Consider the following 15,663-nt stretch of genomic DNA (forward strand, 5'->3'; position numbering starts at 1 on the left):
TTTCTTTTGCATTTTCTTCCTGACATAGTTTGGCAGAAAAGAAGAAAAAATAAATGAAAAAAAAAAAAAACCCAAACATGAAAAAAATGAATGCCTTCCATATCCAAAAAAATGAAGGGCCGGTCCCGTTTCCTCTCAATCCAATTAAAAATCTATGTTGAAACAGATCCAGCATTCCTTACCCATACTGAGCAGCCAGTCACCAAGGAACCCCGGCAGCTCCAGCACAGCTCACCAGCAGGAAGCCTTTGGCTCCTTAACCTACAGCAGAAGCAGACCTGGTTAATGCAAACTGAGTCTTACAAAAGTGATTACCAGCACGTTAGTATCACAGGCTGAAAGTTGTTCATCCGCTCTCTATGCGATCCCTGGAGGTAAAGGAGTAGCAGAACCAGTTTTAAGAAGGATGAGCAAGATGTGCTGCAGATCCAAGAGTGCCGAGTCGAATCGATGGTCATCACATCTCATACTGCTGTCCCCCAACAATATGAGGGAAAAAGCTTATTTATATGATACTGAGTTGAGGACCTCCTGTTAATTATCAGTATAAATTCATCCCTTTCTTCATACGGGGTGTAACAGCACCTTCTAGAGAAAGCTCTGAGACCTCGGCAACAATTAACTTCACTGGGACTCTACTGAGCCCAATTTGATCTAACAAGTAAAGAATTTAGCACAGGCAAATGATTCTCCAAACCTTCATGTTTTATTCCCTGCTTGGCTTGTGTGCAACACAGCAAGAAAAGCCTGTGATGCTACTGGTAGCAGCAAGACAGCGTTTACGTTCTGTTGGCACAGTAATGCGTTGGGGTAGCAGTGAAGTTCCCATTCATTGATCTGCTGAGTAAAGGGAGCACAGCTCCTTCCCAGCCTGATCTCCAATCGACAGCACTTGCTTTGCACCTCCAGGGAGAAGCAAACCACACCATTTCGTCGGTGCAGTGGACGGACTGTAACCAACTCAGTATCACAGTATCCTATGTGTGCATATATGTATTTGTATGCCTAGGCGTGTATGTGTACACCTGCAGATCCTGCCCAGCCCCTGCCCAGAGCACCCTTTCAATGTCTGAAGGCATTTTCACAGTTGAGACTGACTGAAAAAAACCTGAAAAAAAATATAGTCTGCAAGGAGTAGAAATCTGTCAGCTGATCTCAAGATTTATTTTAGAAACTTGAGCTCTGGAGGAGATTTATTTTCAAATAGAAAAACCCGCCCTGAACTTGTTGACCAAGAGTAAGAGCACGTACCTGATTTTGCAGATTCCAGACTTTTTTTTCTTCGCTCCTTCAAAGCAAAGGGAAGAAAGTGTTAGAGGGCTTCAATAAAAAGCTGGTTTGTTTTGCATTTTTCCCTCCCTCCCCCCAGCACACACCTGATTTTCCTTTCAGCAGCAGATCGCCACTGATGGAGCTGGCCAAGGCTGTGGAAAACTGGGGATTTTGCAGCTGCATCCTGCTTCTTCACCAGTGACAAGTCCCCTGCTGAGCGATGCTGAGGAGACGGTGTTTTCACATTTCATTTTCCTTCATCAGCTGCACACGCTTAAGCTCACCGAAAACGGGTCTGCCAGGAGAGCATCTAGGGCTGGGCAGGCTTAGGTACATATAACATATATAGTATTAGTGCCAGCCTATATGGTGGAAAGGGGAGGTGACAGCTAGGAGGTAACAACCCATGATGCTGAACGCTAAACCCACCTTCTGCCCAGTGTTCGTGTTAACCTACCCAGCAGCAATACTTTAGAGGAGTGAAGTGTTTACGGACACAGCAACGCATTCTCTGCCTAGCACAGTATTTCCCTCCCCTCAAATACCTCTCAAACACCCCTGACTTTTTAACCATAACAGCTCTTCAGGGATGAAAACTGCAGAAATTCCTCTCCTACTCCATGAAATCCACGGCAGCTTTTCAGCCCAGCTAAGGCTCTGTGGTACCAGAGCTTGCTTTGTTTCATTGGTTGACTTTTTTTTTACTACTCAATAGTCTTTTTTTATTAACATCCACCATCGCATTGTGTTGGTTGGTGTTGACATAAGGCTGAAGAGCTGCTGCCTGTTCGTTTACTGGTCGTTTTTTTTCTCATTATAGCTGCTGGGATGGAGGCAGCTGGCAGCAAATGAAGCCTTCGTGACAAGTCAGTTTTTTGTTAACACTCTTTACCTTCAGTCGTGACGCTTCTTTATCATCAAGTTGCTGCTGGAAATCACACTCCACTACTTTGGGGTGAAACATTTACTATTTATTAGTGAATCTAGTAATAGTATTGATGTTTATTGGCCCCATGCCTCTTAAACCACATCTCCCCTGTGTTGGCAGCTCCCATGATTTATCCTTGAGAGAGACCGCGCTGTCTGAACTCCGGCTCAGGGACTCCAAAATGCTACTTCAGTTTCAGGAATGTTCTGCGTTTCCCCTGAGAGTCATAAAAATCTCAAACTAATGGTGCTATATCCGGAGATGTAGTGGAGGAGGGGGCATGCAGGAAGAGTATTACCAGGGAGTCTTCGGTTTTAAAAGCATTTCTTTCCTTGAGCACTTGGAAAAGGGAGGAGAAAACCAATCTGTTGGTTACAGGCAGTATTATCAAACCCAGGGGTCACTAATTCCACCCCCACCCTGGGCAAAAGACAACAAACCCCTTCGAACATTTTTTTAAAAAATTTAGTTTTAATCCTAAAAATCAGAGAAAATCAGCTATTTTGGAAAAGGGTGGAATTCCTTCAGTGGTTTTCATAGTCTGAGGATGCCCAGTCCAACTGTATCCCGTACCTGCACTCCAAAGGAATAACGGACAGGTGATCTCACGGGGAGCTGCTTCCCCTTCTGAAAGCTGTTTCTGAAAGAGATGTTCTGGCACGCAGGGAGAAGACAGACAACACTATAAAAAGCCACCTTTTCCTAAAACACACCCAAACCCTGCAGCTTTTTGTTTGTATTCAAGCTTTTAAGTCCTCACACCCACTGCAGAGGTTTTAACATATGGTGGAATTTTTTACAGAAACCAGCCTTTTCATTACATATTACACTATCCAGCGCGTCAACTGACCTCAAATTAAAATTGTCAAAAACCCAGAGAGAGATCCATCTCAGAGAAGGATGGGTTTATTTGGTTTGGGGATGATGATGATGATGATTTATTATTAATAATAATATTATTAGTATTGTTGTTGTTATCATTATTATTGTTATCATTATTATCATCATTGTTATTAATATTCCTATTCCTGCTCTTACTCTTACTCCCATTCCTACTTCTATTCCTATTCCTATTCCATCGGTCTTACATTTCTCTACACTTTCAGAAAATTGACCCTTGTTCACTTCCAGTATTAATCCTGCAGAATCCCACCAGAGCATAATCACGGAATACAAGATCTCTTCAGCCTGTTTTTTTCAGTGCTCAGTTCAGGCACCACCGAGGCAGCTGCATTTAATCACCAGACTGTGTTTCTTCTGTTCTGCCTGTCCTTCCTCCACTCCAGACTCAACACTACTACTTACCTACTCCAAGAAAGGTATTTTGCTGCTACCAAATATCACAAGATGTGGAGGCAAGAAACTAAAATTACTGTTCCCTTTAACTGCTGCCGTTAAGGAAAACAATATTCAGAACAGGTTCAGTAAAACAAGCAGCTTGTCTGGTCTCAGGATGCTAAAGCAGAACAGGATTTGCAGGAAAACTTTGAAAACCCAGCCCAAGAGGAATTTCCTTGCAAGGCTAACAGAGAACTTGTGTCAGACGGTTCAAAGGGGATAAATTCAAGTCCCCAGAACAAGCCTGTGCATTCCCATCGACTGCCTGCATAGTTATATGAGAATTTATAAAGTGCACGGTGAATCTGAAAAGCCAAAAACGTGCCAATGCAAAGAAAAAGGAACATGTACTTATTTATGAGTACTGAGTCCAGACCCATAAATTGCGTCCTCCTTTTGCCAAAAGAATAGGTTCCACGTGGTCGTTAGCAAGCTATTTTAAGGCACTTTTATGCCTTTCACTATGTTGTTATATCCAAAGAACACTTGATTGGGAATTCAGTCGTCTAATTCTGAATGCATGACACATACCCAAAAAGAGGCAGTTAAATTAAATTACAAGGCTTGGTTGGGTTGTTGTTTCATTTGTAACATGCCTGCGAGTGTCTGTTGGCTTCACCGGGAAATAGCTGAATATAAATCTCATCTCAAGCTATATTTACATATGGATCTGGGCATATTGAAAGGCTCCAGAGAACTCATAAGAATCATATGCCCCTTCCCGGTGCTGCAAAGGGATCGTGCCTAAACACTCCAGAAGCCAGTGTTCACATCACTGGGGACATTTGTTTTGCTGGAAGCTATGTATAAAAATACAATTCAGGCTCTGTCGAAGCAGGTGGCAAACAGCGAATTGGCCAATAAACACCTGTTGCACCCGCAGTAGCTGTCGCGGGCACGTTCGGTGCAGCCTTGCCATCTTGTGGTCTTCTCGAGTCTGCGAGTCGGAAAGCAAAGTTGGGGTCTGAAGGTCTGACAGCACAGCTGGGAAGAGAAAGCAATGCCACTACAACTCCTGAAAAAGTCAGGGGAGGCAGGGAACTGCCCCCCCATCTCTTTGCCCTCCCATTTTACACCAGTTTATTGCTCCACTGTCCGCACTGGGACCACCAATTTACACCGGCAGCTCAGAGTCATGAGCTTTGCTGCCAGGTTTTCTGATCCCACAAGCAGTAACGGCAACATATGGGGAGGAAGATCTCCCTTCCTCTTGCTTGAGGCATGTATAGGCTCCTACAGGCAGCTATAGGCTCCCCCTGAATAGCTACATGCAATGGGCGGCTCTGCAAAGGTGTCGCAGCAGGCTGGAGATGCCGCAGTAGGCTAGGCAGACATCAGTAGGGAGGTCTGGAGAACTTCAGCCTGAGAAACATCAGCAGAAAATGTTTTCAAATACCTGAGAAGACCAAGGAAACATCTAAGTCCAACCCAGCAAAATTATCCCTTCACGTGAAACGTGTTGGTCACTATAGTCGGCCAACTGCGTAGTCTTCTTGCCCTTGTTTCATACAGCCAAGGCTCCCCAGTTCCTTTTGGATAATTTTTTCTCATGCCGACGGAGCCAACCCAGCTCCTGAGTTTTTTGGGGGGAAGAGCAGGTTGTCAGCAGCTCATCACCAGGGAGCAAGTTCGGCTGCCATGAAGGGGTTAACGCTGGAGACATTCGCTGCTTTGCAGTTGATGATCTTCTGCCTTCTTCTCCCATGATCTCAGGGAGCTTTAGAAACCTGTTAGCCTAATTGGTGTCATTAATCTAACTAGAATCATATCATCTTAATTTGTATTGAGGTTAATTTTTGTTTAGGAAAAAAAAATGGCTAGACCTTTGTTTAATGTAGCTATGTATGCCTTTTAAACCAGCTATTTTATTCTAAATGATGAATTAGAGGTATAATTTCCTTTCAGGTTTTGAAAATTAACATCTAATTATCCTTAACCTAAGGGATATTAGCACTTCTTGTGAAAGCGAATAACACTCTAATCTAAATTTAGAAGAGAACTCAGTAAATGGCAAGGCTGGAATTATTCAAAGACAAAAGAATCAAGCCACAGTTAAAAAAAAATAAATTAACATTTAGAAAAAACCCAAAGTCATTTTTTTAAGACAACCAAAGAAAAAGGAATCTGCCTCTTTCAGATTTGTATCGGTCACGTTATCCTGCAGCTCAAGAACAGCTCGGTGTAAGCAGCATGATACAGCAACGGGATTTCCATTCTCTTTGGGACCACCAAGACCAACCTGAGGCAACTGAGGCAAGTTCTATCTTTTTGCTTCATTTAAAACAAGTCAGTGTCTGGAAGAAAAATTAGAAATTCGATGCTTTGTTTTTTTTTTTTTTTTTTGATTGGTGTGAGCAAAACACCATCGAGACAGATTACCAAGCAACATGACAAATTCTCCATCTCTGAAAGACTTTTAAAAGTCTTTAGACTAAAGACTTTTCAAAACCAAATGAGTGTCTAAAGAAAGTGATGGTTCAGCCTCAGGCTCTTGGGCCTGATCTTGGAACAAATCAGGGAAATAACCAAAGAATCCCAGTTTTAAAAAAGACTTAAGATTCAGGAATCTAACCGTCTTTGACAGCTACAAAACTGCAACTGCCTGTCTTCTTTCTAAGTGCACAAAGGCACAGATCCTTTTTTTCTGGCAGATAGTTCATTATTTCAGACTTTCTCCTCTAATGAGAAGCAGCATTTTATTTTTCTCTTTATTCTGAAACCGCAGACGGTTACAGAGAGAACTGCAGCAACCAGAAATAGGTCTGGATGTAGCCTGACAACTCATTACTTGTACCTAATGAATTAAATCCCTTTGGAGAAGGAAGGCAGCACAAGAAGGGCACTTTGCTGGTGGGATCTCCTCTTGCTTTCAGAACTGACACCTCTGTCCTCGCTGCCTCCGTTGGATGTTCCCCAGCGAAACGTCCTAGTCCGTACCACGTTCGCTCATTAACTCGCATGTTCAAGCCAGAGAGGAAGCACTTGCCTTCCTCTCTTAGGGCTTGGGATTATTTTCTCTTCCCTTTGGACGTCAGGCTGAAGTCACCTTCATCGGGGTGTTTGTCACTGGCAATACTTTCGGGCAACGCAAAGCCAGGGGGTGACCAACGCCTGGCCCAGAGCAAACACGGATCAGTGACCACGGCAGCCGCAGTTTGCTTTATTTCTAAATCAAACTCCCAGCTCAGGGAGTTTTTTCTCAAAACAGAAGTTTCCACTCTCCCCTGATATTGGGTAGCAAACTGCACTTCCAAACCGGGAGACGGGCTAATATCACCTTCTCAGCTCTTCCTGAGCTTGCTCCTAAGCTCTTTTGGTGCTCACGTGAAGCGGGTTCAGCGCTAGCCTAAGTTTTGGTGGCCCTGAAATAATCTCAAGACAAAAGAGAGGACGGCCAGGGTAACCAGCGTGTTGCCAGCCCTTCCGCTTTGGTGGCCACCACATGTAGGTTGGCCAGTGGGACCAGGCAGAGGGAGGCCAGCTGGGCTCACAGGAGAACCTGGCTGAAGCCACAGCTTCGGCACAGCTCTTTGTGTTGGTTTGGGCACAGTCCTCGTTCCTCCTCCCTTGATAAACTGGCAGCAATTCCTCCTCCACCCCCAGACTCCTCCTCACCTCTGCTACAGCTTGGAGAAGATGACATTCCCTGTGGAAATAACGTCTTGGTGGCCCCCAGGGCTTTTTTGAACTGTTTTTCCATCCTGCTGTAGCATCCACAAGAACCGGGGTATGAGGAAAGATGGTTTAGTCAGCCTAATCTTCCCACGTACGCTTCAGGTCCCATTTTTCCGTGAGCAGTAATGCTGAAGGAAGCAGTTTGTCTTTTCAGCACAGCCACGCTAAGGGAAGGCGTAATTACAGGAGTTTATCTTTTCACTCCACGCCGTATTATTCAAAAGGGCAAGATATTTGCCTAGAAACACTGCAGCGGGTGGGAGGGAAAACTTCCAGCAAACACCACGCACTTCAGTAGCATCTTTCATCAGAGAACGTGAAAGGGCTTTTTAAACATCATTGAGGAGATGTTTCTCTGAAGTATTTTGCATTGGCCAAAGCTCTTTTCCCACTGAAGGCAACATACAGTTCCTGCTGTCCATTCCTGGGGCAGCCGGAGGAGCCAGGCAGCTTTGGAAATGCTGACTAAGCCTTATGAAAGATTTCTTCAAGTCCATTTCTTCAGCTGTAAAATTAGAAAAAGTGGGTTTCCCGTGAACGATACAATGGGTCAGGGAGGGATTTGGTGTGCTGAACCCAGGAGCTCTTTATGTTTGCCCTTGTAGAAAAGAGAGGTTCGGATGGACTTAGACTTAGAGAAGAGAGAAAATTTACTGCAGTTCTCCTTGTGCTTGTCCCCAGCTGTGCGTTGTGTGGCCGAGGTGATGCCCATCGCTCCCTCCCGCGCATCCCTGTGCCTGGCTGCGGGAGCTCTGCAGGCAGCATCTGGGCAGGGGGCTGCTGTGAGGACCCTGGGTTTTTCCTCTGGGAAGCAAAGTAAGATTTCAGACCTCAGGTTTCATCAATTCCCATTGCAGTCAGTGAGCTGGTACCATGCCTATAGCCAAGCAGATGCCAACATTGCTAAATTATACCCTAAAACTGTCTTATAGGCACTTGCCTTTGAAGTGAGCACTAACGAGCTCCGCTCGCCCCGTTACACCAGTAGGCAAGGCACAGCTGTCCGAAAAAGATTTTAAACAAAAGTTGCATGGATTTGGATTCTATCCCCTCTGTTGCTGTGGCTTGTTCATAGCACGGGTATTTAAAAAATAAACTTCTTATAAATAAAAAGGACCATTTAACATCCAACTGACAAGTTACAGCAAAACCCAGAGCGTATAAATGCCAGGGGCTTTTTTCAGTTTATAAAATCTTGTTTCTAAGTTTATATAAAACATCTTGCTGGTTTTGTTGGGTTTGTGTTTTTTTTTTTTTTAAATAATCCAAGAGCTCTAGGACCGAACCCAAAGACGACCGAAATGGATGGAAATACTCCCATTGATTTAAGCGAGTTTGGATCAGCGTGTTTTTAATATGCACAGGGAGAGGTTTCCCAGCTCAGGGTGGGGGACTCTTGCCCTCTGGTGGCTGTTCCTCCTTCTAGAAATAATCTACCAGGAAAAACTGCTTTAAACCTGGATTATTAAAAAAATAAAAAATAAAAAATAACCACCAGCCAGCATCACTGTGGTGGGAAGGGTGAATTCTGCAGTAACAGGGAGTGGATGTCTACTAACACTGGGGTGGCCCCACCACCACAAAAAGGGCAGATAAGATTTTCTATTTTTTCCCTTCTGATGTTCCCAGCTTTTGATCTGTTCAGCTGCACGAAGCGGGGAACAAAGGAGGATTTTTCGGAGCTGTGCTAACGAGTTCTCCGGTGTGCATCACATCAGAAGGTGCTGCCCCATAAAACTCAGCCCCGGCCACACACACCCATTTAATAAAGACCAATTGCCAGGGAACCACAAAGGTGGGTGCCCAAAAGATCGCAGGGTCCCCGTTGCAGCTGGATTCCCCCCAAACAGCCCTGGAATTTGGACAGAAGTTTTGCTAGACCTCGTCAGGGCTAAAGGAACTGCTCCACTCAGTGATTTTTTTTAATGTTGGTGAAAGGCAGAGCAGTCTGGTCGTGAAGGACACGGTCTTTGTTGTTGAAACCAACACTAGACTGTGAGAAGAGTGAGAAAAATGGATCTGAGCTGAAAAATTTTGAGCCCAAGAGGGTTTTTTTGCTTCTGAGAATCTGATTTATCACTCCAGCCTAAGAATAAACCTAAGCATATTCAGTTTAATAATATATTTCTGTATGACAGCTTTCATCAGAACTCCAAGCTGCTTAGAAAGGTGGCCAGAACTGTATTTCTGTTTTATGGAAGGTAAACTGAGGCATGAAGCCAGCCCCCAAAACCCAAAAAAGACATAAGCATGGAACCAATTTTAAGCACCTTCAGTGCAGGCATCCCCAAGTGAGCGAGATGAGTAGAGATTCTTGCTACTCAGTCCAGGGAAAGAAGCACTTGCAGAGAAAGAAGCACTTGAAGGCTTGTTGCAGCTCATCCTAGGAGAGAAGCCTTTCCCCCTTGCCCTTGGGGAATGGGCTTTAAACGCTGATCAAACACGCAGCATCACCAGGCGGCACCAGGGTCCCATTTGAGCTCTAAGTAGCACCTTTGTTTTCCTTCTTTCTATTGAGGCAAGAAGATGCTGCCTAAGTCATTCGTACAGCAACGTCAACGCCAAAATATATTCTTTCCACTTCTACAAATGGAACCTGAAGCGGTCCTACGGGCGCTTTCAAATCAGTGCATGTAAAGCAATGCACAACAGGGGGATGGTCCCCAAGCCAGATGAGTGACTGTGACGTGGGGTGAACCGAGAAGCCTCTCCAGCACGAGCTACCAGAAGCCCCCCTGCCATGGCACGTTGTTCCCCTCCTGATTTTATAGCCACAGCCAGGTGTGTTTCTAAAAGCCCCTACGCTGATGCTCATAACAGCTCACCTCCCACCTGGATCCGGTCCTCTGGAAGGCACCGTGTTCCCTCTGTATCAACTGCTGCTTCGTCTGCCGACCCGCAGGCTGCCGGGCTGCCTGGGGGAGTCATTGCTGTCCACTAAAGCAGGTAATCTTCTGGGCACTAATGTGGAGATGAGTGAAACCTGGAGGAGGGAAAACGATTTTAGCAGGGACAAGACCCATAATTATTCGTAAGGATGTCTCTCTCTCTCTCTGTCTGCACCGTCTAACTGAAAAAAAGCAAACTGTTCAGAATTATTTTGAGCTGATTTGCTCTAGCTGAAGTTCCCAGCACAATTGTTTAGCCAGAGCTGGAGGGAGGGAGGAGATGCTATAAGCCAGAATCTGAGCTCAGTTACCACCTGTGAAGGTCATTCTAATTCCTTCCATGCCAAAGATGATTTGTACCTTATAACCTCTGATCCAAACCCAGCGTGGATATGCAGGAACACTGCAAAACCAGTAAGAATCACAACAGTAAAACTGGAATCAGAATCTGACTCCAGAGCCACTCTCCTAAAATAAAATAGATTTATACAGATGCAGTAGATCTGAACAGACACCTTTTGGGCCAAAGCTTGCTACAGTACAAAATCTCTCCCATCTAAGCAGTTGGGCAAATCCACAGCTCACACAGTCTGTGCTGGTGCAATCTGGTGATGGTAAGCAAAGGCGTTAACGACATCCCAAGGACTGGAGAGTCTGTTACCAGTATCCGTTACCAGTATCTGTTACCAGTACCGTGTTTGCATTTAAAGAAGGGAAGGGAAGGGAAGGGAAGCCTGGTTTGGGCTGCGATGGACCGAAGGACCGCAGCGTGTGATGGACAGAGGGACTGCAGCCCCGTGCCCCGTCCCTGCACCGCTGGTGGGGAGGAGATGGAGAAACTAGGAATTCGGTTGAGCCTGGGAAGAAGGGAGGGGCGGGGGGAATGTGTTTTAAGGTTTGGTATTATTCCTCGTTATTCTACTCTGATTTGATTGGCAATAAATTAAATTGTTTTTTCCCCAAGTTGGGTTTGTTTTGCCCATGACAGTAACTGTCGAGTGATCTCCCCATCTTCATCTCGCCCCACGAGCCTGGCGATGTATTTTCTCTCCCCTGCCCAGCCAAGGGGAGCAGTTTTGGGGAACGGAGCGGCTTTGGTGGGCACCCAACATCCAGCCAGGATCAACCCGCAGCATCCTGTAAGGGTCACCCCCCAAGGCTGAACCTGAGCCCAGGCTCGAGGTTGCCAAGCCCCAGGTGTCAGATCCGCACTGGCGAGGGGCAGGCCAGGATAGAGTTTATGCTTCTAATTTGTTTTGAAGGACAGTGTCCTGCACAGATGCTTTTATAGTCCCAGCATGCAGCCCTGGCAGGGGATCTCCTCGAAAACACGGATGGTCTGGCATCTACACCCACTGCCCTCGCCAAGTGGTGCAGAGCCTCGGTATTTCTGCCGTATCATTCACGCTAACCTGAACCACCCCAAGCGGGAGCCACGGTTGCCCTGCAGTGCTAGCGCACAGCGCATAGCATTATCTGCAAATTAATGGAGTTGGACCTTCAATTTGTGTGTTGATCCAGGTGTCTCTGAGCTCCAGCCCTGCTCCAGACCTATGCCCGAGCAAGAGGAAGCGAGCAAGGCAGCCCCCCAAGGACAGCACTGCTGACCCCAGGAGGCTGTGCACTGCTAGGGGACGGCACCGAGAGCACGATGCTGACGGCAGATGCTGCCTTCAGACGCAGGGAATCGACTTGTGCTGAGACCAGGCAGATAATTCAATATTTACACAGCATTTCGACAGCAAAAGAATGTTGTTATGCCTTAAAAGCTTTCCGAGGATGAGATCCAAGATGGCACAGCAGGGCCGTGGAACAGCTTCAAACTCTATTGCTTTATCGTGAATTTGTCAAAATGAGGTGTTGGCTCTGTAAATCGCTCAGCGAGCAGATGTTGGCCCATTCACAGCACCAGAGCTCCCAGTAGCCCTCCAACCTCAGGCTGCCGAGTGTGCCTTTGACCTTGTCGTCCAGCGAGGCTCCCGGCAATGATGCTAAGGAGACAGGGCTAGGCTGAGCAGTCAGCCCTCGATGTGGCAGCCACTCGACCCGGGCTCTGCAGCCCAGCACTAGGCTGGGATCAGCACATGGACTCGTCTCCTGGTTCTGCCACAGGATTCCTGTGCAACCTGGGATGACTCACTTCACCTCCGGGCCTCTCTCCTCCAGCTTTAAGATGGAGAGTGCCACGGGCAAGAATGCACCTCCTTCATCTGCCTTTCATATTAATGCTCCACACGGTCGTGTGTGCCGCAGACAATGCAGAGCCCCAGTCTTGGCTGAATGCTCCTCTGCTGCCACTGTGTCATAGCCATAATAGCATGAATTTATAATAACCAAGTCACGGTTCTTGTCCTACACATACAGCAGAAGCCCCTTCCTTTGTTCCAATTTTTGAAGCCAGAGGCAGTTACACCAAATCTGCCTTAGAAGATGATACATGACAGACCTTTGAAATCTGCTATTAAGCTGCTATTGTTCTTGCAAATGTGTTTACGGACTTAAAAGAGACAAAACCAACTGAAGGGGTTTAATCAGCAGCCAAACCCACGGGAAGCAACGCAGCAGCCAGGAAACCCCCTCTCTTACCTGGCTTTGCAACAGAGGGCTGGTTATGTCTGGGGCAAGGCACTCTGCCATTCCTCTGGGTTCTCCAAGCGCAAGTTCCTCGTGGCAGGGACTCTTTCTTAATCTAAACTTCACGCTAGGCAAATGGGACAGTGACTCTCATCCTAAACTGCTGCCATCAAAGTAATTAAGCCCAGCACCCTCCCTCCCTCTGAGAAGCTGAACAGGTATGCTGCAGCATCCCTCCTCTCCATCCTGCTTGGCTCATCAGCTGTGTTTGTCCCCTGGCTTTTCTTTCCCCATCCCTCTCTACTTGAATTTTAATCAGAAGCAGCAGCTGAACAGAAGGTGCCATTTCCATAGCTACAGAAGAGGCATCGACAGCGAGAGGTGATGGAAAGGCTTTTACCCAGATGCAGTCATCATTAACATTCACCATAATAACCTCACCTGCAAGTACAGCCCGACTATGGCAATAAGGCGCTTGGGCTGTAAATCCTTGGCCAGGCTCGTCTTTCATCACCGGGAACAATACCTTTTGGGGTCGCATTTCTAATCTGCCAATTCATCATTTTTATACGGGGTAACATTTACATGCAAGCAGAGACCACTTGAACCCACGTCTGGCTACACCAGCGGTCCCCTTGGCTCAGGCACGGGCAGGCAGAAATTGCCCTTTCAAAGGGATCATGCCTACGTACACAGACGTGTGCAGCATCTACCGCCTGTGTCTTGCTCCTCCCATCGGAAGGATTTGCACCTCCTGAAACAACGCTGTTTAACAAAGACAGTCTCTCTGTATTTCTGGCTCTCCCACTGAGTTATTTTGGGATGCCAGGTAGGACCTTTCCCCTCCGTTGTCACTGTTTAGCTTGTGTGCAGCTTATCTTAAACCTTCTGTCTGTCCTTCCCAAAAGCCTAAACCAGAAATACTCCCTCCCTCCAGGATCTCCTCTAACCCAACGCATTGTTCAGAGGAGGAAAAAAAAAAAAAGAAAAAAAAAAAGAACCTCATCACACCACAGGTTTTCTCCACGGAGTGTGACTCAGCCCATTGCGGTTTGTGTTTTGGTCCAGGTACAAATCCCGGTCAGTGGGCGAAGCGAGGGGCTGTGTGGCATCTTTGGGGTATATATGACAAGGGGACCAGCTCCGGCGTTAGGCTGGGAGTCCCTCTGCAGCACTCGTTTGTGCCTGGTACTGTGCAAATCTCCCCTGCAGAGCTCCAGCCTTCTCTGTTCAGAGTTTTCTACCCAAGCATCCCACACAGCAGCGCAGGGCGAGGAACCGGATAAATAAAATTGAATTTGAACGTGAGGGAGGGAACGCGGGTAGAAGAAAATAACCCTTTGAGTAATTTATGAGGCACATTTATAGCTGTTATTTATGGATCTCTATGGGGGATTCACATTGTTCTCTACCATCTGACATTATTTGGCAGTTTAGTGGTACCTGCAAAAAAAAAAATACCCCAAACTCCAAAAAACCCAGCCCTCCTTCAATACCGCATTTTTGATTAATAATCTTGAAAGCTCAGAGTGTCAGCAAGTCCTCAGAAAGACTGTCCCTGCTCTCCTCTAATAACTTATGGCTTAAAGGTACAAGGGCTTGATTAAAACTCTCATCACAGTAAATCAATGGTAGCTCAGGGAAAAGAAGTCCTCGCCCTCCCCCTTTTCAGATAAAGTTTACTCACTTGTGCTTTCTTGGTGTTTGAGTTTGCATGCATGCAAAACGACTACATCAACGCCGTCAGTAAAGCACTCGCTGGGGGTGCTTGGTCCAGTCCGTAGCAAGCTGAAAGCATGCTTTTTTATGCACGTGCCTTCAACGTGATTTTTGGCGAGATTAATGAAGTCAGGTGCAGTAAAAAGTCTACTGCAAACAAACGAATCCCTCCTTAGCATGCTGGAAGGATAAAGAATGTCACCTGCATGAACGCAGCAGCCTCAGTGATACCCACGAGCGAGGCAAAGCAATTGCACCGCGGCTGCGGCTGGCTGGGGCAGGGGATGTCTGGAATGCCCTTGCCTGTTCGGAGCTGTTAATCCCAGCATTTACCTCAGCTGAGGCAGGAGACACATCTGGAGTTGAGCAGAAGAAACCTCCCAGCCCCTGTTATGTCTCTACATGGGCACAACATGTGGATCTAATTATAGGACTGAGGTTTGCAGGAGGCTGGAAAATTAATGCTGATTCCTCCAAACCTCCATTGCTTGGGGAGTCAGGAAGGGCTCGTTTCCAGGCCTACCCCGATATCCTCCGAGAGGGAGATTTTTCACTGTCTTTCTTAAAATATAAAAATCTCAGGAGGCTTCCAGCTGACTGCTAAGCCCTGGTCACAGTGGAGACCCCATAACTTCTGCAGGGTCTTTCCTGCACTTATCAGCACGACTGCTGCGAGTTTGTTAGAGGAAAGGACAAAATACAACGGGCTTAAAGCAAAAATGTGGGATGGTAGCTCATCACAGAATTGGCCCAGAGCCTGGGAAAAGCTTGGTCCCATCGCCAGACAAGCTTTAGAGAGGGTAGGAGAGCAAAGGGGAGCAAACCACAGTCTTCTGCAGATCTTTGGTCAGTCCACAGATAATTTGGGTCTCATCCTTGAAACGTGCAGCGGGGCTGAGTCTTCTGGGGACTTCATGTTTCTCTCTGACCAAGGGGTAACACAAAATGGCCCAGAGAGGAAGCCCACATTAAATCTCACCATGCACCTACTCTTAGAAGTATCACACAAAACAAGCCATTCCTGGGAATCACCTTAGCGCTTGCAGCCAGCAGGCTGCGTGCAGCTGATGAGCGGTGACATTTGAATGTCATCTAGTCCCAGCCCAACCCCCGATTGCTGTTTGACTTGGCAAGTGACCTCCCCTCCCTGTCCCAGAAATGCAATGCTCCACCGAGGTGACACCCACCTCCAAACCTCTACCTCTCCCATGCTCCGTTTGTCCGACAGGAAGAAAAAGCTCCAAAGAGATGCACAAATAAACCAAGACA

Source organism: Falco punctatus (genome assembly GCF_963210335.1).
Source record: "Falco punctatus genome assembly, chromosome: 20".
NCBI lineage: Eukaryota > Metazoa > Chordata > Aves > Falconiformes > Falconidae > Falco > Falco punctatus.